Consider the following 25,999-nt stretch of genomic DNA (forward strand, 5'->3'; position numbering starts at 1 on the left):
CTAAACCCAACCTCCTGATTCTGGGCACTTAAACTAAAATCCTATATTTGTCCAACATTGTTTTCTGAAGAGAAACTGTCAACTTCATTACCCAGGGGAATGCTGCTAAATAATTAGAAGAATGAGTATCTACCTTCTTATTTGGCCTTATTTAAAAATAAAAAGCATCCTTCAAGAGAAAATGTATGGGGTTTTGACATTTATTAAGTGGCTTTTATATGCTAGAAATTTTAAGTGAGTTGTTTCATGTAATCCCTTTGACATACTTGTATTATACTGACTCATGTTTTGGCTGAGGTGCAAAAGGCTTAGAGACATTAAGTAAGTAGCAATAATACTACTGACAATAATAGCAAGAAAACAGCAGGTAATTTCTGCTTAGCATTTGGAACGCGCTTTATACTTCATATCACCATATTTACACAATAGCAGTTTTTCTTAAGCAAGTCCAAGGGATTCAGGGAACCTTGGATAACTCACTTAAGCCCTCTAGGACTCATATGTGAAGTATGTGTAATAATAACCACTTTTATTCAAATGTGAAAATTAAATAGAATAATGTGTATAATTTTCAGCACATTGTCTGGCATTGAGTAGATGTTCAATAAATGATAGTTTATAATATAAATAAATAGAACACCTCTCCTTATTTGATGGGAAACCTGAGCACAGGTCCTTTGAATATCAGGAAAAAATAAAATTTTGAGGTGCCAGGGTGTCTCAGTTGGTTAAGCATCTGACTGTTGATTTCTGCTCAGGTCATGGTCTCGGGGTTGTGAGATTGAGCCCCAGGTTAGGCTCTATACCGGGCATGGAGCCTGCTTAAGATTCTCTCTCTCTCCATTTTCTCCCCTCTCTCTCTAAAAAAATTTAAAATTTCCTGTGTGTACATTTGCTATTCTTCCTAACTTCCATTAATAAATTGCCTTTCCTGTCATGGTTAGTCACTATTTAAAAGTCACCTAAAATTTTCTGACCAAAATTTTAGCTTTCCCTTTAGTGTGGAAAAGTAAAATGTCTCCCTCTGCTCTGCCTTTCATTTTGTTTTTTTACCCCCAGGTCATGACTGAGTCACAGCTACTGGTAGATATATTCCTTATTTTAGGAAAATCTAAGTAAATAGATGGTGGCAAAATTTATTAGATTGCTATGAGAAAATTCCTCAAGTCCCTTGTAAGTTCCCAGCAAATCTTAACTGACTTCCAGCATTCCAGTGAAACATGACTCCAAAACAACTGGACAAAGTCCTTTTGGAGGGATAAGATGAGAAATAGAAAGATAATTAGAGGAAGAGTTTTCTAGAAAGTATTGGGACTGAGTTAATTGTGTATTTAATATTCCATCCTTCCTAATTCTCAACTCTGATGCTTTGTAATATCCCATCATCTCACTCCACTGTCACTTCCAGAGAAATAGCAGACACATGTTCATTTCACCTCTCAGCATGTATGCCTACTCTCTGGCTCATCACCAGTGTCAGTCAGATGATGCGGCATTTATAGGGACCATCTTTTTAGTCTTTAATCCTTAGTTCTTAGCTTCCCTTTTTAGTCTGTGGTATGTTTTGTAATAATGGACAAATGGCTAGACTGCCCTGCCCTGCCTGGCTTTGTGATATTCATTTCCCCTTTCCTCAATGAATTTGCAAACCTTGATTATTTATATAAATGATTCCATAAAGCTTTCATATGAGAACAATTTGCTGTCACTTGCAGAGAGTCTTGACCTTTCAAATGTACTTTTTCCTGCTTTCCTCAATCATTTCTATTCTCTTTCTCCCTCTCAGCAGACCAGTCCTCTCTTAGAATTCCAAATATGGAACTTAATAGCATCCTCCACTTCTCATTCTGCATGCTCACTGGACAGCACAACTCATTAAAATCTGAAAGCATGGGGTGCCTGGGTGGTGCAGTGGGTTAAGCCTCTGCCTTCGGCTCAAGTCATGATCTCAGGGTTCTGGGATCCAGTCCCACATCGGGCTCTCTGCTCAGCAGGGAGCCTGCTTCCCTCTCTCTCTCTCTCTCTGCCTGCCTCTCTGCCTACCTGTGATCTCTCTCTTTCTCTCTGTCAAATAAATAAATAAATAAATAATCTTAAAAAAATCTGAAAGCATTTATTTTGTTTTTAAGATTTGTTTATTTATTTTGGAGGTGGTGAGGGGCAGACAGAGAGGAAGAGGGAGAGAGTCTTGAGCAGACTCTGAACTGAACGTGGAGCCCTACACAGGATTTGATCCCAGGACCCTGGGATGATGAACTGAGCTGAAATCAAGAGCTGGATGCTTAACTGACTGCGCCACCCAGGCACCACAAAATCTGAAACCATTTAAATATGCATATAAGGAATTCCCATTTCCCTTGAGCCTTCTCAGTTCAGAAGGACTTATTGTTCTCCTGTCACACTCTTATGTTCTCGGTTCAGAGAACAATAATGCTATTGCTTGCCTATTTCTCTTTCACTACTTCCCACTCTCTCTTCAGAAAAGCCTTGTGCGTTCAAGTCGTAGCTCAACTGAGATCTTCCCGAAAGAACCTATCCCACCACACACTTCCAGCCTCTGGCAAATTCATCTACTGGCACTTCATACTTTGGTGGGGTGGTTCACAAACTATAAACTGTTTTTGTATGGTCCATGAGCTAAAATGGCATTTACGTTTTATATGGTTGTAAAAAAATTAAAAGATGAATAATATATCATACTATGTGAAATCTATGAAATTTGAATTTCAGTGTTCATAAAATTTTATTAGAACCTAGCCACATCCATTCATATATAGGTTGCCTATGGCCAACTACATGGTACGACAAAGCTGAGCAGTTGCAAGAGGCTATATGGAACATAGTATCAAAAATATTTGCTATTTGGCCCTTTATGGAAAAGTTTGTTGACACCTGCTCTATTACCTTGCAATCCCAAGTATAATTCACGAACCAACAACATTGTCATCTGGGAGTTTGTTAGAAACACACACTGTCTAGGGGCACCTGGGTGGCTCAGTGGGTTAAGCCTCTGCCTTCAGCTCAGGTCATGATCTCAGGGTTCTGGGATTGAGCTCCGCATTGGGCTCTCTGCTCAGTGGGGAGCCTGCTTCCCCTCTCTCTGCCTGCTTCTCTGTCTGTGATCTCTCTCTCTCTCTGTCAAATAAATAAATAAAATCTTTCATTAAAAAAAAAAAAGAAACATATACTGTCTGGCTCCTTTCCAGACCTACTGAATTAGAATCTGCAGCTTAATAGGATCCCTAGATGATTCCATCCACAATTAGGTTTGAGAATCATTCCTCTAGGACTTCTTGTGCTGTCTTAAAATTGTTTGTGAATATTTTAACAGATGAAAAAATGGAAACATGACTAGGATATTAAAATGTACAAGTTATGGCAGATATCTATAATTTAAGACAAATTTGGGTCACTGCAAAATAGCAAAGTGCAATTTAGAGGAATAAAAATAAAATCAATATGAAATTAAAGCAGAAATAAGAAAACTTAGATAGCCAGGAGAAAATATAAACTTAGGATCATACCACTTATGAATGTGTTCATTTAGTAATATCGCATTTCAATTATATCCATATATTCAGTGTTATATTTATGCTATATTCAATATGTATTCCATTTTTATTGTGAAATATGAGTCCCATTAGCAATAATTCTTTTTAAAAATTTTTTAAAAAGATTTTATTTATTGACTTGAGAGAGAGAGTGAGAGAGAGCGCATGAGAGGGGAGAGGGTCAGAGGGAAAAGCAGACTCCCCGCTGATCAGGGAGCCCGATGCAGGACTCGATCCTGGGACTTCAGGATCATGACCTGAGCAAAAGACAGTTGTTCAACCAACTGTGCCCACCTTAATTCTTAATTCTTAATTCTTTATAGGTTATGCAGAATTCATTTGTCACAAATTTGAATTTGCTTATTTAATAATGCATAGCAGTGATATTATTTGGCTATCTGATGTCTTAAGATGTGACTATGAAACTTTTGGTGAATAATACAGGGCAAGAGGCACCGATTCAAAACCACTGTTGGACTGCTCAACAATTCAAAAGGGGTATTAGGCATTTATATGTCAATTTCTTATGTAGGCAATGTCACATTTAAAGTCATGGTGATGCTTTTACTGCCATCACAGTTAGCTGATAGCTCACATTGGCAGCCCAAAGTCAAGGTCTAAGTAACTGAGGCCCCTAATTTTTTTCACCAGTGAAATAGAAGAAATATCTTTTAGGCTGTGCTTTAAGGGCTTAATAGGAATTAACTGGTGATGTGAGTGTTTGGAAAGGTGGGAAATGCAAGGAAGTATTCACAACAGAAATGAGAACATGATGTGTTCAAGGAACTGAAACTAGACAGTTGTAGCTGAAGCATTCATGAGGGGGGTGAGACGACATGGCAAAATATGTTACAGAAGAGGTAGACAGGGGCCAGATTAGGTTCTCATATAAACTATAAAAAAGATTTTGGTATTTATTCTAAGAGCAGTAAGAATTGGGACAATGGGATTTGGGAGTGCAAATGGGTAATTGAGACAATTATTTAGAAGGGTGTTCCCGTACTCAGAAAAGAGGTGATAGAAAGCTAAACTGGTTTAAGGATGCTATGGAGTGAAGATATTCGGATAAAGTACACAGGAATTAGTGATGAAAATACTTATGGGACATAACGGATAAGAAGATGTTCAAGAATGACTGACAGTTTCTTGCCTAATCCAACCATCTAAATGACAGAGTCATTGCCAGTGATGCTAAGAAGCTTGCCACACACTGAGAGCATATTCTCATATAATCAAAACCCTATGAACTCAATGAGAATACTCCATGGCATGGCAATTACTTATATAGAGATTTTAACTGATATGTATTTTTAGAAAACATACCACAAATACATGTTCTGATTTTCATATTTTGTTATCTTTTTCTTAGTTTAGTATTAGCTTTACTAGTATCTCCAAAGATACAAGTAAAGATACTTAGTTTTGAGAAAGTTAAATGAACGACAGTAGCTAGGTGTACAAAGAGAATATTTTAGAAAGCAATTGTTAGCGAGCTCACATATACCATGTATTACTTGTCTCGGTCATATGTTTAATTTTGGTGGAGGGAAAAAGAATTTTCAAATAAGAGTAAAACGTGATAGAAACATAATGCAAATATGCAAATAATCATTTCACAAGACATGTAAAAATTTTGCATATCTGCATTTTATTGGAAAGATATGTGCCATTTCTAAAACAATGGCCATATGCACTAAAGGTAAGACTAATAAATATTTTAGAAGTGTGAAATAAAAAATCAACACTGTTTATGTCATAAACTCCTTGATAATTATAGCCTCTAATACAACATGTATTAATTTACTTGTTGTGGTTACTAAGGTTACTCCCATATTTTATATTTCAGGAGATCTGAGTGTTTTTGCAATGTATTAATTTGAAAATGCAAGCATATTTTTGAAAGGCATATGTTCAAAAACAGAAAACACCCAAAGAAAAAGTTATTTTACTACTATGATATAGTATGAATGGACATGTAACTCTACATTGAAACTGCTTGGCTAGTTAACTTTCCAAAATAAAAGGAATTTCACTTATTTTGAAAAGTTGAAATATTTTAGAATGTGGACATTCTAACCTGTGTTGTCAGCCTTGTTGGATTTTCACATAGGCTAGTCAGAGTGAAAAATATGTATGGTATACAGTTTTCAAATTATTAATTGACTCAATTGGATTATTAAAATCAATATTTCTTTAAATATTTTGTTAATGTCATATTTTTAAGTTTAATGGATTATTACAAAGGACTACTTAAATTTTTGGAATACATTTTTAAACATTTGTTATTTATATTCCATTTAGTTAACATATAGTGTATAATTAATTTCAGGGGTAGACTGTTGCACATAATATCAGTTGCACATAACTGTTGCATATAACACCCATATGCTCATACACCAAGTGCCCTCCTTAATGTCCATGAGCCAGTTACTCCTCCCCCCCACTTCCCCTCCAGCAACCCACAGTTTGTTTCCTAGAGTTAAGAGGCTCCTATGGGGTGTGTGTGTGGGGGGGGGTCCCTGGGTGGCTCAGTCCATCAAGCATTTGCCTTCAGTTCAGGTCATGATTCCAGGGACCTGGGATCCAGCCCCACATCACTCTCCCCACTCATCAGGGAGTCTGCTTCTCCCTCTCCTTCTGCCCCTTCCCCCACTTGTGCTCACTGGCTCTCTCTTTCAAATAAGTAAATAATTAAAAGAAAGAGTCTCATGGTTTGTCTCCCTCTCTGTTTTCATATTGTTTTATTTTTTCTTCCCTTCCCCTAGGTTCATCTATTTTGTTTCTTAAATTCAACATTTGAATGAAATCATATGGTATTTGTCTTTCTCTGACTAATTTATTTTGCTTAGCATAATACTCTCCAGTTCCATCCATGTCATTGCAAATGGCAAGAGGTTTTTCTTTTTGATGGTTGAGTAATATTCTTACACACACACACACACACACACACACCCCACATCTTAATTTTTAGAATAATAATACAAATGAAAATTGTGAAGAATGTGGAATTATCTTATAAAGGCTTTGGTTTTCCTATGCTTTAAATATGTATACACACACATATCCATTTACTGAAATATGCCTATTTTCCCAAGGCACTATAATTTTATCATTACTAGCTCAATAGTTATTATTGAGCTAATTATTGAATACATCATTAAATACATATTATACGCAAAACACCATGTTGGTTCCTATAGGTGATATAAAAGGCAGGAACACAACATTTTAATACTCAATTCTGTACCCCTTTCATGAGTTTTGATTATGTATTATATACTTCAAGCAGATGAAGAGTTGAAGAGCAATAGAATGAATTTAATTATTTTATCAAATACAAGAAATAAAGTATCTGTGAATAAAACAAAAGCTACTGCAAAGTGAGATGATGGCATTGTTTATCAATGTAAATAATATTTGATTTTTGTTATAGTCTGTTTTCATTAAAGTAATTTGGTAACCTAAAGAACTTTATAGTAATAGTTATATATCAGAGAACTCACATTTAAAAAATTCTGTTAAGCAAACTTGCATTTATTTTAGCAACACAAATTCACATAATTAAAAGTTTAAAAGATAAAGTCCTCAAATTGTTAATAAAAGTGTCAAAAAAGTGACCAGTATAATCCTGTCATGACGTTGTAGCACCAACATACATACATTATTTCTTCATTTACATGAGCCCTTTCTGTAAAGAAACTTTAAATGCTGATAAAGTTTTACAGAAAAAAAGATAATATTTACCTTTAATACTTACTAATATTACTAACCTTATCCAGCTCAGGAGGAGCACAGTTGTCCAACTGATCATTTTTCACAGGAGACATTGAATACATTATGTGAATTATTACCTTAATGGTGATGTATATTACATATATATGTGATATATATTACATATCACAGTAGCATATGTAGCATTAAGTAGGGCTTTAGGAAGGTGTTACTAAGTTTGAATGATAGCTAGAGATAAATCAAGTCAACTGACTTTTATTTTTAAACATCAATTGAATCTCATTTAGCTTAAAATAGTCACAGAAATCACCGGGGACCCACATTTCAAAAACTCAAAGAATATGAGGTCATGGTTGTATATACATTAAAACTCTTAGTACTCTTTTATGTACAATGAGAATAAACATATTTAGTAACATAATCAAAACTATTTATGATAACCAGATTCTAACTTTATATTAAGTATAATTAAGTATGTTGCACAACCATTTTTATGTCACCAACGTGCCCTGATGAGGTCAGCCTTTTGGAGAAGTGAAGTAGGCAACAAGCATACAGACCTGCGTGATGAGATGTGGGGCATGTTTTCCCTTTTGACCAATCAAGGAATTCAATTGTTGGAATCACATTTTCAATGTCAAAATGGCCCTCTCTCTGGACAGGGTAGGACTTATTAGATATTGCTACCCTTGGATGAATTTTTGTATTAAATCTTTTCCAATTAACAGCTGGATAAGAATAAGATGTCAACAGGCCTTTGTACCAAGGGTGTAGGGGCCTTGGGGAAGAAAAGGGAGCACTCATTATGGAGACAATACGGGAAGGATAGAACAACGCTGAAAGGGAGATACTAAAGATGTAATTGGCTTACATCACATTCTTCTAAGGCTGACCTTGGTTTTTACTACCTTGTAGGGCCATTACTACCTTGTGGCCTTTGTGTGAGTGAGCGCCATTTGAAGCTTGAGAATGTAAACTTACCTGCATGTCCACGTTAACCTATTTCACCAATGCAGTGAAAACACCTGTGGGAAAACTTGGATCTTCACAAAAGTATAATGAGTGACTTCCTGTGCACTCTTAGAACAGCTACTGGGGCTCTTGAAGATTTTACATTTTACACTTTTTGAATTTCATATTTTCTTTATGGAAATCTGCCTATAGCATCAATAATTTTTTAAATATATATTAAACAAAGGAAGCATAACCTTTGTCACCATCTTAAATGGTAAGTCATCAAATTACAAAACAGGACACTTTGATGTTGACCATTCTGACTATTTACATTTTAATTCAGCCATTTTGATGCCACTGTCTTGGCATACAATCCCTGTTTTCTTCTTTTATTTTTTGATCTGTAATAATATGTTCAGCAGACATTCCCAACCCTATTCCATCCTTAACCTGTCTCCAATTTGGATAGACTTCGACTTTATTTTGTATTATTTAATTTTTATGTAATGAGTATATATTAATTTTATTCTAAAAAAGTCTGTTAAAATATGATTGTATAAGTAAGTTAACTTCTATGATCATTATCAATTCTTCCCCCAACACCATCATTCTGAAAACAGTTTGTGAAGTTGAATGCATGTTTATGACTTCAGGAACAATCAGAAATTTATTTGAGAATCCCCTGTGCAATCTGGAGCTTCAAATAAGGGATCTAATTTTGACCTACTCTGCTTAACTTGTAATAACATGCTTAGGAAACCTATAGTATGCAGAGTGGTCCATTCTCTAGGCCAGTGGTTTTTGACATTTACAACTTGATACCCCTTTTGAAACAAAGATCTCAGTCTCCTCTCCTACTCCTGGTCCATCCATCAAGAATATTTTTATGGACTTCACTTTCAAAAATTTGTGATAAGAAAATACTAGCTGGATTTTCTATAGCTTAATCTAAGATGTGAGTTTGTTTCTGAAAGAGAAAATTTCAAATTCATTCATATTTTATCTTCATTAGTCTAACTGTTCTTATTTATGCCATCTTATCTGATATTTATTTAGTATAAAGTCAGGGTGGTGATTAAACACTTTGGCAAATGTGTCTGCTTAACACGTTATTTGGTCATAAATAGGCCGAGTTTTTTTTAGGTTGCATTAACATTTTTTTATTATGTTATGTTAGTCAGCATACAGTATATCATTAGTTTTCAATTTAGTATTTCATGATTCATTGTGTATAACACCCAGGGCTCCATGCAATATGTGCCCTCCTTAATACCCATCACTGGGCCAACCCATTTTGTGTACCAATTAAGTAATTTTCTTTTTCATACATCATAAGTAGTTAATGGAAATTTTTTACTAGTTCAGAAATAGGTCTACATTACCAAAATAATTAGACTCCCCTAACTATAGTGGTTGACTATTGCTGCAAAACGAGACTCACGTAGCATGTTTATGGGTATACTTACAATTATTTTTGAAGGATGGTGACGGTTGGCCTATAGATGCTCATGGATATTGGATGATATCTCTGAAAACAAACATTTAGAAAAATGCAATGAGAACTCTATAAGTAAAGTACTATTTAGAATAACTACATTATTTATGTATAAAGCATAACTGAAAAATAATGAGGCTGATATCTATAAGCACCAGAAGACAATTTCATTTATATAAAATTATTGTAAAAAAAAAGAACATTAGTACAACTTAAAGAGAATATTAAACATCAGTTAAGTATTATAAATGAACCAGCAAAATCATGATTTAAATATTAAGTTAAAACATTATTTCACATAAAATCATTACAGAACAGAATTAGTGAAATGGTATTTTACCCATAGGTATGAAAATGATACTAGAAGCTGGAAGGGCAAGTTTGAAAAATCACCATTTCAGTATCAATTATTTAAAAAGTATCGATAGACAGTATTTATTTTGAGATTTGAAAACAAGATTCATACAAATATTAGCCAGCTACATTTTTGTAAGACAAAGAAATTTGCTGTAACAATGTTAATACTTAACATGTTTTTCCAACGTAAGAAGTTCCCTAAAACACATAAAACCTGACCAAAAGTTTTTAAATACACAGATTTTCTTAAAATATGAATCTGTGGGAACCCACTCATAACCCCAGAGTTGGTATAAAGCTTATTTTAAGTTGAAGACATTTTGAGATGCAACAGATGCAGAAAAAATCCTCCTCTGAGCTTCCCTTATTTGTCTAAAGGCTACAGTTTCTCGGGAGTGAGGCCACCAGAAATGCCCTCTCCATGGAACTGTATGGCTCTGTATAAGATGGAAAGACCACTGTAACTGTACCTGTATAGACAAACACTATCACGAATTTATCTCTTGTCTATTCTATTAAAAATCCATTTGTCTTTCCTAAACAAACCTATTTGTTTTTCCCAGAGAATTTGTTCCTCACTCCTCACTTATCTCTACTAAGTTAGGTATATAAGTCTTTAACTTTACCATTAAACAAGCCAGCTGCTTTTTTCTTGGTCTCATATGTATATGAAATAAAACTTTTTCTCCTGTTAATCTCTTGCTTGTCAGTTTAATTTGCAGTTCTCAGCAACAGAATCCAATAGGGTAGAGGAAAAATTTTGCCTCCCCTACAAAACTAATACGTCCATTGGTTCAAGTAAATAAAATCAAATAAAGACCATTAGAGTTGTAAGAAATAAATAAGAAATATTAATTATATTATTTGAAGACATTAAAATATTTTAGCTCATAAATTTATCAATATAAATTAAATTTATTTATATTAATATAAATATAATATATTTATAATATATATGTATTTATATTAAATATATTTTATTTTATTAATATATTTTATATATTAAATATATTAAATATATTTATATTTATGTGTATAAAGTATATATGTTTCAGAAGAAGAAGATTAAAACATGCTTCGGGGGATGCACTAGGACCTAATGATGTATGTCATTAGATATTATGAGATCGATTGCTTTAAATGGGAAGCATATTTTAAAAATCATACTTTGGGTAGAAAGCCCCAGTTTTTATCTTCAGGTTTCATGTACTTAAAATTCTTTCTTGATGATTATTATGTGAAATTAATGTATTTTCCAATATATTTTTAAGAGTACAATCAACCTCTTAATTTATTTATTAAATTTATTTATTTATTTATAGATTTAAATTTATATAAATATAAAACATATCTGAAGCATAGTATAAAATACTTATGCAATAAATATTAAAGCCACAAGTTAAATAATTTAATGTCACTATCCTTTTAATCATTCAAAAGACAACAGATTATAGTAGCAAATTTTTGTATTTTTCATTCCTTAATGAAAGAGCAAATAAAAAGTAAATAAATAAATGTAACGAAAGTTCTGTCTTCAAATTAGTAAAAAAACAGCATGGGTAAAAGCTGTTATATTCATCTAAATGTCAGAAAATACATTTAATATTATAAATTTGTACTGGCATTTTCTTGTCTCTCTTACAGCTCTAAATAATACAAAGATTTATAAAATAATTATGTGAGAACACATGATCACATTAAATTTCTATTTTCATCAAATTTTAGGGGATCTGTAGTAAACAAAATAATTTCTTCATGAAAAAGTATATAAAAGTGGTTCTATCTACTATATTTCAAGAAGCAGAGGTACAAAATTAGTAACAATCTTTGAGCAATGATGAGATTCCATGCTTGCTGAAGAAGCTGGTGGCCAAGTTATTAGTCTGCACAATAAAAACTGAACATAGAAATGCAGGAAAGCATGAAATCATTTCAGTACATAGTAATGAGCTGTTCTACCTGCTTGATACTTAATATTGTAGCTCCCACTTAATTGTAGAAGTACCCTTGCAGGGAATAAAACATTTGTGGTCACAGAACTGCTGTCAATGGAATTACAGCCCCCTAGTGGTTAACTATGACGATTGCAGTCAAAACACTGAGCTCCGATTGTCATTTTGTCATTTATTCATGAAGGATTTATTGCAGATTTCCGCAACCCCTTATGGGGAGGATTAAGAGATAATGAAGCACTTCTGCTCCTTTATAAAAAAAAAATCAATCTTATAGTTTAGAAAATTACTTCTAGACCTATCAACTGAAAATATATTTTCTGGTGTTCCCAACATTTTCATATACATTTCTAAAATTTTAGTTAATTTTGAAGAAGTCTGGAACTCCCTAGACAAAATTAAAACTTTTCTCAATTTCTCTCTCTTTAGCCTCACTTGCTTTGCCTCTGCCTCACAGCCACGACATTTTTTTTTTTTTAAGATTTTATTTATTTATTTAACAGAGAGATATCACAAGCAGATGGAGAGGCAGGGAGAGAGAGAGAGAGAGAGGGAAGCAGGCTCCCTGCTGAGCAGAGAGCCCGATACGGGACTCGATCTCAGGACCCTGAGATCATGACCTGAGCCGAAGGCAGCGGCTTAACCCACTGAGCCACCCAGGCGCCCCGGCCACAGCTTTAAGTGCTAATGCAAACACTATGTAATTCCCTCCTACAAAAATAGTGCATACACTGTCTTTCAATTTCACATGTGCAGTCCTATTACTTCTGATGATACTTATAACTGATTTATAAAGTGACATTAAGGGTGATTTTGTGGTTGTTCAAGACAGATTTTATCTTACTTTTCCTACAAAAATTATTGTTACTTTGCTTTCAGCCTACCCTGAGAAAGAATATTATAAAACAGTAGCTTCAGTTCCAAATTGTGCTTTAAAAGTCATAAGAATCCTGTAAAGATGTAATGGATAAGTTTGCTGCTTTATTTCTCCCCAGTTGAAATTACAGGGGAAAAGCAGGCATGTAAAGTAGAATGTCTATCAAAGAAATGCCTATCTTACTGTGGCTAAGAGTCATCATTAATATGCCAGTACTTAATCCTGAGCAGAAGGAATACATTACAAGAGAGTTTAATGTACTTCTTTGGAATGGCGTGGATATTTCATATTTAAAAGGAAGGAGGTCATCTTTCATTCAGGATTAAAAGATGATCACATTCAAACACAATGGTCACCCTTTGCTAACTACTTTGACTTTTAAAAAATCTACTGTAATGAAGTATGACTTACATATAATAAAATGTACATGTTTAAATATAGAGTTTGACCAGTTTTTAAAAATTTTTAAATCAAAATTTTAAAATTAACATGTAGTGTATTATTTGCCCCAGGGGTGCAGATCTGTAAATCGTCAGGCTTACACACTTCACAGCACTCACCATAGGAGTTTGACCAGTTTTAATGAAGATAATACATACCTGTGCAGTCCCATACCAATGAAGATATACAACGTTTCTGTCCTACTGTTCCTTTGTAGTCACCCCCCACCAACTCAAAGCAACAATTTTCTTATATCTATCATTTTAGATTATTTTTGCCAGCTCTAGAAGTTCATATAAATGAAACCATAAGGCATGCTATTCTCTTTTTTTATTTCTTCTACTCTTTGTTCAAAACATTTTTTCTCTTTCACTGAGTCTTAACAGAGTATTTAAAACACACATATCCCCTTGCCTTATCCTGTTGATTTATTCACTTAAATTTTCTTAACTTTCTCTTCAAGTTCATTGAGTTCTCTAATACTACAATATTTGTCTAATGTGATACTGCCTTTTAAACTTAGTGTGTTGTGTTAAAGAAAGCAATGGAGTGGGCTATTTCTGACACTTGCAACAGTGAGTTACAAGTCCAAGAACATGGCAAACCAAAGAAGCAATTGCAAAAGACAAAATCACTGGAAAAGCTTTCAAACACAAAATAGTGCATTGACTATTACATCCTCATATCTAGTACAGTGCAAATAATGAAAACAATTATTTTGAACTGTGTATAAAGTATATATGTTTCAGAAGGAGAAGATTAAAACATGTTTCGGGGGATGTACTAGGACCTAATGATGTATGTTATTAGATATTATGAGATCGATTGCTTTAAATGGGAAGCATATTTTAAAAATCATACTTTGGGTAGAAAGCCCCAGTTTTTATCTTCAGGTTTCATGTACTTAAAATTCCTTCTTGATGATTATTATGTGAAATTAATGTATTTTCCAATATATTTTTAAGAGTACAATCAACCTTTTAAAATTATTTTAAGATCTGATTTTTCATTTGAGGTCATGGATACAACCCCAAATCTTTTTTATCATTTTTATTGAGATAGAATTCACATGCTCTACAAGTCACCCATTTTAAAGCATACAATTCAATGGTTTCTAGTAAACTCACAGAGCCGTATAACCACTGCCACAATTTAGAATGTTTTCATCATCCTCAAAAGAAACCCTGTCTACATGTCACTCCTGACTACCTTACCTTCTACCCCCACCCAGATCCACCCCAACTCCGGCCACCAAGAAATCTTTTCTGTCTCTATAGATTTGCTTATTCTGGAACCTGCACACCTTTGAGAGATACACTTTCTGGGAATATCAAAGAAGTTGTTTCATACTAAGAAGAGTCGGCAAATAAAAGAAACTTTGTGGTTAGACTCGGGTAATACGGTCTTGATTAATTTGGGTAAATCCTTAATTTTTTTACACTTCTGAATGTAATAAAATTTTGTAACTGGGTTTCTATCATCTCTATTTTTGTTACTCAATTTTTATCTTAGTACCACAAAATCAATAAAAAGGAAAGCATCCTTAAAATACTCCTGTTCAAAAACAATTGATTTCAGAAAACTTTAGTTTCAAACTCTGGAAAGTTCCATTGCCAGTCCATTTCTTTCATTTTTCCCATTCTATCCAATCAACACTTGCAAAACTTGATGATTCTTTCCAGAAAGGAAGCATTTACATCAGAAAACTTTTAGGTGTGTGTTATTTGCAGTTGAATGCCATTAAGAAGCGGTTTTTGCCATCTGTTTTTGTTTTTTGTTTTTTTTTCCCCTAAATATCTAACATGAAACACACTTCCTTAAAATTACATCTATTCAGATGATCTTTATGAAGCAAAATTGTCTTTCATTCTTTTCTTTTTTAAAATAATCTTTTATTATGTTAGTCACCATACAGTACATCATTAGTTTTTGATGTAGTATTCCATAATTCATTGTCTGCATGTAACACCTAGTGCTCCATGCAATACATACCCTCCTTAATACCCATCACCAGGCTCACCCATCCCTCCACCTCCCTTCCCTTTAAAACCCTCAGTTTGTTTCCCAGAGTCCATAGTCTTTCATGGTTCTTTTCCCCCATCTGATTCCCCCCCTTCATTTTCCCCTTCCTTCTCCTAATATTCTCCATGCTATTCCTTGTGTTCCACAAATAAGTGAAACCATGTGATAATTGACTTTCTTTGCTCAACTTATTTGACTTAGCATAATCTCCTCCAGTCCCGTCCATGCTGATACAAAAGTTAGGTATTCAGCCTTACTGATGGCGGAATAATATTCCACTGTGTTTATGGACCACATCTTCTTTATCCATTCATCTGTTGAAGGGGATCTCGGCTCTTTCCACAGTTTGGTGATTGTGGACTTTGCTGCTATAAACACTGGAGTACATATGGCCCTTCTTTTCACTACATCTGTATCTCTGGGGTAAATACCCAGTAGTGCAATTGAATAAGATAGACTCAAAGGTCAATTTTTATCTGGCCTCTGTCTCACATCAGCAAATATTCAGTGTTTATGTATAATCAGAATGATGCAAACTTTTCTATTTAAGATGACTCTTTTTAAATCATTGATATTAACACCAAACCACACATTCCAGTAGCTCTCAGGTGGGGAAAGTGTCAAGTCTCTAAGCATCCAATAAATGGTAAATAGAAGAAAGTCTATACTTGCTTTATTATGGGGCAAAATTTGTGTTCAAAACTTCATTTTAGCTCCTCCATTCACAGTTGATATTTATTACATGTTATTTGGTAGGGGAATCCGTACATTGTTATGCAAGCTCACAACTTCCTCTCAGGCTTTTTGTTGTTGTTGTTGTTTAAATTATACTGCCATATATACAACTGGTGATTTTCATTAAAATTTTTTAAAGGAAACAAAACTAGAATTCAGTTAAAAACTAGTGAGATTCTAAATACTCTATAGGCTTTGCTCTGAGTAGTAATTGGAAGTTGGTTCTTAAAATATTCTTAGATTGCAGGTGGATTTTTTTTAATGATAATATATAACTTTTATGTATGAAATTAGATGAAAAGAGAACCATTTATTACAAGAGTGGAATGGAATTTTATGGAATCTGTACTCAAACATTTCATGTGTCACTATGGCTGCCTTTTTCTCCTAGTAAATGTGATTTGGGGGAACTTAAGGTTAATCTGTCTGGTCTTTTTCTTATTGTTTATTGAGAGTTTATCATGAGCTAGATTCTATGTATATATTACACATTACGTCCTTAGAACAATCTTGTAAGGCACAAATTATCCTCATAAATGGGAATGCTCAGACCCTAAAACCCATTTGTTTATTTATTTATTTTTAAGATTTTATTTATTTATTTGACAGACAGAGATCACAAGTAGGAAGAGAGGCAGGCAGAGAGAGAGAGAGGAGGAAGAAGGCTCTCTACCGAGCAGAAAGCCCGATGTGGGGCTCGATCCCAGGATGCTGGGATCATGACCTGAGCCAAAGGCAGAGGCTTTAACCCACTAAGCCACCTAGGCACCCCCCTAAAACCTATTTAAACTGCTCTTCAAACTATTCCCCAAACTTACCTTAGAACACTTACTTACTGTCTAGTAAACAGCATATAGATAACAATATTAACTAATATTGACTAAACATAATAAATAATACTCCTCATCTAATCTTAAATTCCATCTTCGAAAGCTTTATTTTTACATACTCCAAAAGCTCTTAATCACAAAGACCTCTAATTCAATAATCTGTGCTAGTTTTTTTTAATATTATGATCCATTTCTAGAATTTTTCTATTTCTTTTCCAATTACTATTATTAGATATCATTTTGCACACTTTTTCCATTTTTATTCTTATTAGTAAATAATGATTCCCTCACCTTTAAAAATAAACTGAAATCTTTGAAGATACATACACACTTGATTTGCAGAAGTTGATATGTGACTGATACCTCCTTGTTTTCCCTTTATTTCATTCTTTGCAAATATTGCCAGTGACTAAGTAAATGTTACACAGAGAGTATATTTTGGACATGTGCACTTGGCATATTTTTTAGACTTAAGGATGTTAATCAAGGTGCCATGGAAAAAGTATACCCAACCTCTTGAGTGAGACAGATTTGGGCTTGATTCCTGGCTCCTCCTTGCATTAGTTACGTGTCTGGGCACATGGCTTAAATTCCCTGTGTCTCCTTTTCCTATTTATTATGGCTGTTGTGAAAATTACATGAGGGAATATATACACTTTGTCAAAAGTGCTGACTAGGATCAGGGGGTGGGGTCTCAGTATTTGTTAATTCCTTTCCCTTCGTCTCCCCTTTTTACAAGGGGTACACACGACTTCTTTACTGAACCACATCCTGCCTCAGAGAGTCTGCTCTGTATTTCCTAGCTGAAATGGTAAATATAAGTAACAATTTCAGTAACTCTGAGGTTTAAAAGTTCTTACAAGAAGTTGAATCAATAGAAAATTGAAATCACTCAACAAAACCTACATTGCAGATTTTCCTGGGCTATGCATTTTCCTTCTGGTTACTGTTTCTGCCAGGGCACAATCCACATGAAAGTTAATGGTTTAAAATTTGCTTATGAGATATGTGAATGTTTCAGCTTGGTTTCAAAGTAATCCAGTATACTCAAGGCACACATGCAAGTGAATAATAGAAGAAGGATCACAAAAGTAAACAGACTTCATTCTATAAAATACTTTACATTATTTTTTACCTTTTAGATCATACCATTTAACTCATTTGTTTGTGTTATGATCACATCTTTCCATATTCTGTAATTCACAGATTCATTGTCCTTAAAACCACATGAAGGTCACTGGTTTGTTTCCTTATAAAAATGACATAATGGATTAAAGCTGGAATTCTGTAGCTGATGACTCATGCCTGCATTTGTACATTTCAAGAGATGTAATTTATAGAAAGGAATCATCCAGCCTTGAGCTGTTTCAGACTTCAGTTGCTCTAGCAAATTAAAAACATAAAGACTAACATAAATAAATGCACACAACCTGTCAACGGGTCCGTCATCTAATTTGAACCACAAAAAATACTCTTGTCTTTTACACGATTCTTTCACACTTGTGAAAATATATATATACATACATATATATGTATATATAATGTATATCATATCGTATACACACAAGGTCTCTTACCTGTATCAGTAAGATAAGAATGAAAGACATAATCTTGAAAGTATTCATATGTACTAATTTTCTGATTATTGAAGCCAATAATGTAAGTTCAGTTTCTATTTACTCTGGATTTATGAATCATGACATGATTCTCAAGGACAGTATGATGTAGTCAAATTTTGAGGGCTTTCATTTACTATGCCACATAGCCTTTAAGAGGCAGTAGCCCATGGTGGAGAAGAACCTGATTTCAGATTTAAGAGATTTGGGTTCTCTTTGTAAGCTTTTGCCAATAATTAGCTGTGGGACCTGGAAAAATCAGGGACCCTCTCTAAGCCTTAACTTATTTATCACTGGAACACAAGCAATAGTAAGTGCGTTACAAATGTTATCAGTATACTTTAGTTGTATTGATTTGTTAAAGAGTTTGTGTTAATGTATTAATGTTTTCATAATGTCATCCGTGTATTTTAGAATTGCGAAGTACTTTGTTAATATTCCTAAAAATAGCAAGCTCTATAAATTATCTAATAATTATGAATGGCTCTTTTGATATTGAGAATTAATAGTCACTTGATATTCAGACAATTGGTTTTATCTGAGAGTTTAATCTACAGCTCATCATTTACTTACTTAATATAAGCCAAGGTATAATTCAGATATCTAAGGACTTGCTAATCAGAAATAACTTCCATCCAAGTACTAACCAGGCCCGCCCCTGCTTAGCTTCCGAGATCAGACGAGATCGGGCGCGTTCAGGGTGGTATGGCCGTAGACAACTACCATATGATCTCCCTGATATGAGGAAGTGGTGATGCAACATGGGGGCTTAAGTGGGTAGGAGAAGAATAAATGAAACAAGATGGTACTGGGAGGGAGACAAACCATAAGTGACTCTTAATCTCACAAAACAAACTGAGGGTTGCTGGGGGGAGGGGGGTTGGGAGAAGGGGGGTGGGGTTATGGACATTGGGGAGGGTATGTGCTTTGGTGAGTGCTGTGAAGTGTGTAAACCTGGCGATTCACACACCTGTACCCCTGGGGATAAAAATATATGTTTGTAAAAAATAAAAAAATTAAAAAAAAAAAGAAATAACTCATATGAAAATAGCAAGCAATTCATATGACTCCTACTTGTAAGAAGCTTACTATTTCCACTTGCATTATTCAGCTAACTTAATCCATTACTATACAAACAGAAGGTGCTGAACTCATGTTTGCTAATTTATTTTTTAAATAAGTTAAGAGCAACAAAGTGGAGCGTAAATGACTCCAGACTCACGGAGGTGTTTTTGTTTCTGTTTTTGACAAAAGTATTATGCATCTGAGAAGTTCTGTGAGTCAGTAAAAAAGAGATTTGGTCACGATATGTTTAGATGATAGTGAACAAGGCACCTGATAGAGTTTATCCGCATTCATATTCCTTTTTTGGGTTTTGGGGCAAAAAGTTTTTTATATCAGTATTTTAATCCCATACAATTTTTTTTTTGTCTACTCTATTCACTGAAATGTCTCTAAGTTTCACTTAACAGTGGCTTTTTTTTTTTTAATTCCCAAATCCTTTACGTAGGGCTCATATATTGGATCTCCAACTGGACTCCAAATTACTGGAGATCACAACTTAAGTGTTGTTACCTCTCCTGGGAGGCCTTGGAATATGCAGTAAAATGTACTGTTAAACAGAACCCTAGTAATAATTAAATGTAATAATATATAAAGTTGGGCGAGAAAAACCGTTTCATTTTGAAGAATCTGAGAAAAATATTTCCTGAAGCTTTTCACAGTCAACAATCACTGTTTGAAACTCTGTTCTTTTCTCTCTACAACCTTCTCTCCCTTGGAAAGTTCTGAAATTTAGGTAAGCCAGAATAGTATGGATTGGTCCAAACTCCTTTATCTCCAGGCTTGACCTGTCTCCAGAGACCCAATATCATATTTTCAGCTATTCAAAGAACATGTGATGGTGCATGTATATATTTCATCTTGCCAAATAAAATGTAAGTTCCTCCATGGTAGGAAGCACATCTCACAAAAAAATGTTCTTTAAATACTAGCTTGACAGTTCTGCAACTCTAAGAGGAAATGTTATATTCTCTGTCATGTTTTTACAATGTTGGTGTAATTCAGCTTCAAAAAATATTTTTAAAGTGATGATGATAGAAATCTAAATGAGTATTCAGCTAGATCTGGAGTAGGCTTGAGTGGCACAGGTTAAAATCTGGCTGAGGACCAAAGTTTGAATAGTTCCTTTAATAGTACTTTATGTCAACATAAATGGTATAGCTTGAGATTCATTAAAGATAGTAATAAAGGAGCTCGATATCATTTTCAGGAGAAAGTAATTAGAAATCGAAAAGAACACAGAAAGGAGTCATGAACAAGGTATAAATGACCTTTCCTATTCTCTGTCAAACCATCTGCGGTCACCCTCAAAGACTCAAGAGTTCTGAATACAAATACAGCAAATTGAATACTCCCCATAAAAGAAAGGTTCTGATACAGGGGAAAAAGATAATATGAAATGTAATTAAAGGACTCAAGATGACTATCTGCCCACAAATGTCCTTTTCTTTTGAGACCCTTTATAAAGTAATAGCTTACATATGCAATTAAATCGAGGAATATATTAAAGGAAAAGACAATTTGTAATCATAAGGCTCAATCATAAACTAAGCATTGACAACACTGATTTTCTGCAAGATACTAATGAAATCTTATGGAGGGACTGTAGCTATAGACAGTTTAATTTAAACTACCTAAAAATGGTTATATTTAATTTGTGATTGAGAGCAGTGATGTCTTAAATTTGCTTTAATCAACAAAAGGCAAAAAGAAGGGACATTTTCACTCATTTAGTGGTCTTTACAGAATCATTTCAAATTTAGGTTCTGGAGTGAAAGGAAAAGGACAAGATCAAGATCCTAAGTGAGACTTGGCATTAGATTATCTAAGGAATTCTTAAGTAGTTGAAGAAGAGTTATGACAATTACCTTCTAGGCTACAAAAATAAACTACATGAGCATTATTATTTGAAGTGGATTTTTGGAACACAAAAGTGTTGGTATTTTCATAGATTGTAGCATTGGAAATGACCTTAGTAATCCATTCAGTCTGATTTACTTTTTTAACAGGTAAGAACATAGAGGCTGATAAAAGACTAGAATGCAAGTCATTTAACTCTAAATTTGTACTCTAAAAATCTTTCCCCACAGTGCTTCTGTGCTCTTACATATTAATTATTCAGCATATATATATTGAAAGAACCCACAATGTGTAATGGTCTAATGATGTATGCAGAGGGTAGTTGGGGTAGAGGTATAAACATGAATAATAAATAATTTTGTCCTCTGTGATTTCATAATCCAATAGGAAAGATAAGGCTCAAATTAAAAAGCAATATGATGTGTATAAAACCTTGAACACCAAGCCTGGCACCTGGGTGACAGAACTTAAACCTAAAAAACAGAAAACAGACAAACAAAACCAGATACAATACAGTGTGCCATGTAAGTAGCACAATTAATGATGTCCATTTTTGTTCAGATTAGAAATTCAAATTTTACTATTCTTATGTATGTGGGTGTCAGCCTGGATAATTTTTTAAAGATTTTATTTATTTAGAGAGATAGAGAGCATGCACGAGTGGGGAGAGGGGCAGAGGGAGAGAATCTCAAGCAGACTCCTTCCTGAGTGCAGGGTTTGACATAGGGCTCCATCCCATGACCCTGAGATCATGATCTGAGCCACAATCAAGTCATTCACTTAACTGACAGAGGCACCTGGGTGCCCCAAACTAGAGAAAATTTGTTTTATGACCAGTAGTCCCTTTATACAAAATCATAACACATTTAGTTTTACGTATTCTATCTTGGCTTTATAATCTGCATAATGATCTAAGTTCCTTCCATAACCCCACCTTAATTAAATAGTACATCTTTCTCTGAATTAAGAATGTGACTGTTTACAATTATTTCCTAATGTGGCCCATTACCTGGAGTTCATTACCTCATGACCCACCTTGTGGTCTTTTTATTTCACCTTGACATTTGGCATCTGGTTGCTATTAACCATATATATGCTTCGCCCAGAAGTTGAGCATCATGATTATGCGGCACTGTGCTGTGCATGGGCGATGTGCAAGGTTCAAACATGTGCAAGGCTCTGAAGTGAGCCGTAAGGTACTAACCCAGAGATTCTATAATCATCATGGGAATGAAAAGGGTGAAACTTTTGAGTAGTATTTGGTAAAAATAATTTAGAAGGTATATTGATGAATTTCACTGAGAATACATGGAGAAAGGTGATCCAACAATGACTCCAAGGCAGAAAGAACAAGCATTATTTCAGATTTCATGAAAAAGTAATGTGGGAGGAGGGATAGAGTACTTTTTAAACTTCTAACAATGTAAGTGTGTTGTGCTACAGAAATAAATGTACTTGGACTCCTGGGTAGCTCAGTAGGTTAAGCATCTGCCTGCCATTTAGGTCATGATCCCAGGGTCCTGGGATAGACTCCTGCATTGGGCTCCCTCCTCAGCCGAGACCCTGCTTCTCTTTCTGTCCTTCCCCCTGCCTGTGCTCTCTCTCTTTCTCTCTCACAAAAATAGACGAATAAAAATACTTTTAAAAAAGAAAGAAATGTACTTTTATTTGACCTTGTTGCTTCTTCTAAATCAAGAGACTCAGAATATTAATTATAGATATGAACACATTTGATGTTGTCTATACCATAAATTACAGAACTGTATTATTATTATAATAATTATTATTATTTTAGAGAGAGAGAGAAAGAACACGAGCAGGTAGGAAGGGGCAGAGGGAAAGGGAGAGAGAGAATCTCCAATGTCCAATGAAACGTGAAGTATAGAGCAGACCCTCAATAGATACTTGCTGAAATTCCATAATTGTTACAAGCTTTTTATTCACCTTCATTATGTAGTTGGCTAATTTGACAGATAAATGCGGATCATGAGTTTTGTCAATTGACTTACAAAACATTTAGATAATGGGCTGAAGTTTGGTAGTAGAAGCAGGAAAAGTGGAGGTAGACCATTATCCAATGAGAGGAAGATAATGAACATTCAAACTAAAGAATCAGCACGTGTTAAGATTTTGGAAAGGGGGGCACCTGGGTGGCTCAGTGGGTTAAAGCCTTCGGCTCAGGTCTTGATCCCAGGGTCCTGGGATCGAGCCCCGTATCGGGCTCTCTGCTCAGCGTGGAGCCTACTTCCTCCTCTCTCTCTGCCTGCCTCTCTGCCTACTTGTGATCTCTGTCTGTCAAATAAATAAATAAAATCTTTAAAAAAAAAAGATTTTGGAAAGGAAGAGTCATTGTATCAGACAGAAAGTATAACAGTGGTTGCCTGGGGTTTGGGCGGGAGGGGAAATTGTTTGGAGGGTATAGAAGCTTCAGTTTTACAAGATGCAAAGAATAACAAAAATGGTTGGTGGTGATGGTTGCACAGCTGCAGAATGGTTAAAAGAAGTTGACTTTTGGGGTGCCTGGGTAGCTCAGGGGGTTAAACCTCTGCCTTTGGCTCAGATCATGATCTCGGGGTCCTGGGATGGAACCCCACGTCTGGGGAGCCTGCTTCCTCCTCTCTCTCTACCTATTTGTGATCTCTGTCAAATAAATAAAATCTTAAAAACAAAACAAAATAAAAGAAGTTGGCTTTTATGTGCATTTTATGACAACAAAAATCATTTAAAGAAAAAAGAAGTAACCATCCTAATAGAAGTATCTTACAAAGGGAAAAAAGAGTCATTATATCTACAGGAAGTTTTTGGGCTTACAGTTCTACCATCTTCATCAATTCTATTCATTTGTTTATAATGATTTTCTAAGTAGGAATAGAAACACAAAGAGAAGACGAGAGAAATAAGTCTTTGGAGAAACCAGCTCATTTATGCTTTCTTAAAACTTGGTTTAAAAAATTTTTGTTGGAGAGATACCAGATCCTTCTTGTTTTACTTCCACCAAGAATAAAATCACCAAATTCTCTCTGTATCTATTTTAGACTGACATTACATTTAATAATGTGAGATATGGGAATATTAGCCCCTTGGGAATCAGTGACTAATGAAACAAACAAAAAAAGAATCTAGAACAACCTAACCACAAGCCACTAGACATTAAAATATTTTTTACTGTTTTTCTAATCTAAGATTTAAAAAAACCCAACAGAGTCCTGATTTTACCACTCATAGCAATTCATTAATAGTAACCTCTGATTTCCTATTATAAAAACAAGGTAATAAAGCTCTTATTTACAAGTTTATTTGTTGCAAAGGCATTTGGGAATTTTTATTTTATTTTTTTTAAGATTTTACTTATTTATTTGACAGAGAAAGAGATCACAAGTAGGCAGAGAAGCAGGCTGAGGGAGAGGGGGAAGCAGGCTCCCCGCTGAGCAGAGAGCCCGATGTGGGGCTCCATCCCAGCACCCTGAGACCATGACCTGAGCTGAAGGCAGAAGCTTAACCCACTGAGCCACCCAGGCACCTGGGAATTGTTATTTTAAAAAGAAAAAAAGTTCTGCTCCACTCTGAACCATCAGCTCATACCACAAAATGAGTGTAGACCTTTGAGGTTACTAATTAAAAACTAAAAAACAAGGGAATCCTACAGCCAGAATATGGAATTGATCCTAATCATTGATCATTACCTTTACTAGATATGTATGTGGCTAAAAGAATAAGGTCTCTCTTTCTCTCCTTTATATCTATCTATCATCTATTTTATAAAATATTTCTATATATTTATAGTTATGTATTTCACTGTGAATGAACTGAAAAATTAAAACTGCATAAGATAGGGCTAAGCTTTAGTTGTAAACTAGGTTAAGAAGATTTATAATTTCTTAATTGTTCTAAAATGTGTTGAGAGAGATGACATGACATAATTTTAGAGAAAACCGTTATTCTGTTAGATGCTTTGAGTTCTTAAGTTTTATTGGCCAGATGTGCTAGAAATTCTACTCTATTACTTCCTTCATCTTCTTTTACCTTTAACTACTGGAACATACATTCCTAAGAGGATGGATGGATGGATATATAGATATAGATATAAATATAGATTTAGATTAATCATATATATATATATATATATGGCAATACAATTAATCAAGATATGTTAACTGGGCAAGGAGTTTGCTGTATATGTGGGCTGGTCAGCAAAAGCTTTATGCAAGAGGTGGGCCTTAAACCAGACGTTGAAGACCAGGCAGAATTTAGATAGGTTTGGGAGGGGGAGCACCAACCACAGGATTGAACTTCCCCATTTTACTCCAGGTTTTCTAGCAATAAATTATTGTTGAATTGCAAGTCATAGTTTTTGTGTCATTAAAATGGAAGCAGTAAATGGAAATAGTTTTTTTTTCAACCAATTAAAAAAAAAGCCTTTAAGCATACAGACTTTTTGTCAGTATGCTTTTCTAAACTCTTCACTAACTTTAAGTACTGTACTCGGATACAGTCTTTCTACCTGAGTTCAGACCA

The 25,999-nt window shown here is 34.5% G+C and overlaps 1 protein-coding gene across 2 annotated transcripts in view; it reads right to left on the bottom strand.

The window, feature by feature from the left end:
* HTR2C (5-hydroxytryptamine receptor 2C) overlaps nt 1-25,999 on the bottom strand; it is a 299,042-nt gene that overhangs the window by 264,304 nt on the left and 8,739 nt on the right. For both annotated transcript variants that reach the window (XM_044235481.1, XM_044235480.1), the window contains exon 2: nt 9,704-9,765. The gene's annotated coding sequence lies outside the window, so the exon portion shown is untranslated. The remainder of the gene's footprint in view (nt 1-9,703; nt 9,766-25,999) is intronic.

The sequence above is a fragment of the Neovison vison genome, chromosome X (genome assembly GCF_020171115.1).
Source record: "Neovison vison isolate M4711 chromosome X, ASM_NN_V1, whole genome shotgun sequence".
NCBI classification, from domain to species: Eukaryota; Metazoa; Chordata; class Mammalia; order Carnivora; family Mustelidae; genus Neogale; species Neogale vison.